The sequence below is a fragment of the Gossypium hirsutum genome, chromosome A03 (assembly GCF_007990345.1).
Source record: "Gossypium hirsutum isolate 1008001.06 chromosome A03, Gossypium_hirsutum_v2.1, whole genome shotgun sequence".
In the NCBI taxonomy this organism is placed as follows: Eukaryota; Viridiplantae; Streptophyta; class Magnoliopsida; order Malvales; family Malvaceae; genus Gossypium; species Gossypium hirsutum.
In genome coordinates, this window is record NC_053426.1 from 95,895,629 (window position 1) to 95,898,261 (window position 2,633).

Sequence of the window (2,633 nt, forward strand, 5' to 3'; positions counted from 1 at the left end):
AATGTGTCCATATTGTAGTAAATATGTAATTATTTTCTATTTACTTGAACGATGAATAAATAAATAAAGTTAATTCATATTTCACTATTATATATTTTGTATTTTCTGTCTTTTATATTTTGCATGCATAGCGAAATTGTAACAAGTAAATATTACCTCCTTGATTGTCTAAAGTTCAAACTAAAGATAAATGGCATTGTAAAGAACGTTTACATTGTGAGAAAGAAAAATTACTTCAGTAGATAATCTAAATGAATCTGTAATCTCGTAAAAGAATCAAAGTGAGCATTTGATTCAAATACTAAGAAGGATTATTATGTCGTCTATAATTCCAATTGGGGAGATGACTAATCTTGGCTATTGGAGCAGTTGACTCCACGAGCAGAGACGTAGATGTATTCATTGGTAGAATGATACGTTAGACTAGACCCAAGATGAATTAATTCCGAATCCGTTTGTGAATTAATTCACTTGTGACATTCATGGTGTGATTTACCTAAATCCCAAGTTAGTAACTAACCATGCGTATGTAACTCATGTTCTTTGATATAAGTGGAGGCTTATGCTCTAAAGATGATCGAGCCTATAGCCGGTATGTTGGGCACATGACTTGTGTATGTCATGGCTTTTCTAGCAATAGTGGAATTCATAGCTCAATTAAAGAGTTAATGATATCCTCTCATTAGCATTATGTGGATTGATAAACATGAAATATGGCCACAGGTTGCATGTTCTCGAACGAGCAACTTATCACAGTCATTTGTTAACAGTGATCATATTAATCATTAAGAAGACAATTGTGAGAATGAGATAAAATATGATTGTATTTGTAACAGGCCCATTTTGCCCGGTCCGTTTAGAAACAAAAATCCAAAAGAGACAGTCCATTTATACAAGAATTAACCCAAATACAAGCCCAAAAGCCACAAGACCCGATTAACCCAAAAACTAAACACTATCAGCTAAAGAAAAAACCCTAGAATTGTGGATGTGCAGCCACTACCGCCACGTCAGCACCTCGTCCCGAGGCTTCACGTTCCGAGGATCTGACATCCCCCTGCCCTTGTGCGTCGTCCGCGTATCCGATGCTCGAGGTGCGGCTCCTCTCGCCCCCCTTGCACCAAAATGGCCACCTACAGCACCATTGACCCTCGGTGTACCTGCAAAAGAGAGTAAAAGAGGAAACAAATAGGGAAAGCAAGAACGCAAGCAAAAGCAGAGATAAAAAAACTTTAATAATAACAGATGCACAGTATTGTAAAGGCTATAAAATCCAGAATCGACAATGTAAAGGGGGATCTTTTTACAGCATATTAATAAAAAAATGTCAAAGCCAAAAAGGTGATTCTTTTTTGATCTGATATTTTGCAACTCTTTCTAGCAAGTTTTTGTTCCTTTTTATTTCGGTATTATAGGGATAATTTACAAAAAAAAAGAGGAAAAGGACGAAGGAAGGTCACTTACCCGAGCCTTAAATCGTTGGTATCATCGTAGTTCTTCTCCGTTAGAATTAAATCCAGCAAAAGGGGGAGACTTTCTTTTTTGATTCCTCATAGTTGAAAGTGTTAAACCTTTGAATATGGATCTAAACGGGGTAAAGAAGGAGAAGACCAACCCTTGTCGACCACCGTTTGCGGTCGCTACATGGTGGCTAGGGTTTGGCTTCTTCAAGGTTTGCACAAATGGGGAAAAGGGAGTAGTTTTTTTGATTTTTTTTAAAGAAAAGGAAGAGGAATAATGAAAAAAAAAACTTAAAACTGGTTTAAATGACGAAGTGAAAAACGGTGTTTAAGATCATTGGGCTATTTTCCACTTTGATTCTTCCGTTTCTATGCGATTGTCGGCCTAATCCTTTTCTTTCTTTTATTTTGTTTTTAGATTTTGCCCCAAGGTTTTGTGTCTGATTCATTTTAGTCCCGCCTGAAACAGTGTACAGAGAATTTAAGGATTAATTTCTAAATCAGTCCCCACTCTTTCTTCGCGTGTTCATTTAAATCTCGACTGATGTTTTGTTGTTTTTTTTTTTACCTTTTAATTCATACCCAAGTTTTATCTTAATTTACATTTCCACCCTTAATCATTTAGTTTCATCTTTTTATATATTATTTATTTATAAACTGTCCGTTCGTCTTAATTCATTTCATGTGTTCTAAGATGGTATTTATATATTGCAAACTGTTTTATTATATAAAAATGTTCATGCTCTTTACCTTAAACCATTATGTATATATTGCTTATTTATTTATTTCGTTATACACAGATCCAAGATGTTTCGAAGTTCATATTATTATCACCATTATCATTATTTCTTCTACTTTATTACTATTATTATATTGTTACTAATAGTATTATCATATCATTAGGTTAGTTTAATTTTATATTATTACTTCGTTATACGTTTCGGTTTGCATTTATTTACATTTTTACTTACATCACTATTATCATTAATTTTTTATTATTATCATCATTATTATTATCACTATTTTTATTTTATTTTTATAACCTAACGTATCATTATTATTACTTTTATTTTTATCATTATTATCATTATTTTATTATTTTTACTATTATTACTTATATTCTTTAATATCGTTATTAGTGTTATCTCTATTTTCTTCACTATTATTTTTATT

At 32.5% G+C, this 2,633-nt stretch overlaps 1 long non-coding RNA gene across 1 annotated transcript; it reads right to left on the bottom strand.

Moving 5' to 3' along the window:
* Nucleotides 1-806: 806 nt before the first annotated feature.
* Nucleotides 807-1,912, bottom strand: LOC107886534 (uncharacterized). The gene is made up of 2 exons (XR_001680787.2): nt 1,465-1,912; nt 807-1,160 (listed from the first exon to the last, which is right to left on the bottom strand). It is a non-coding gene; the product is annotated as an uncharacterized lncRNA (long non-coding RNA).
* Between the last annotated feature and the right edge of the window lie 721 nt (nt 1,913-2,633).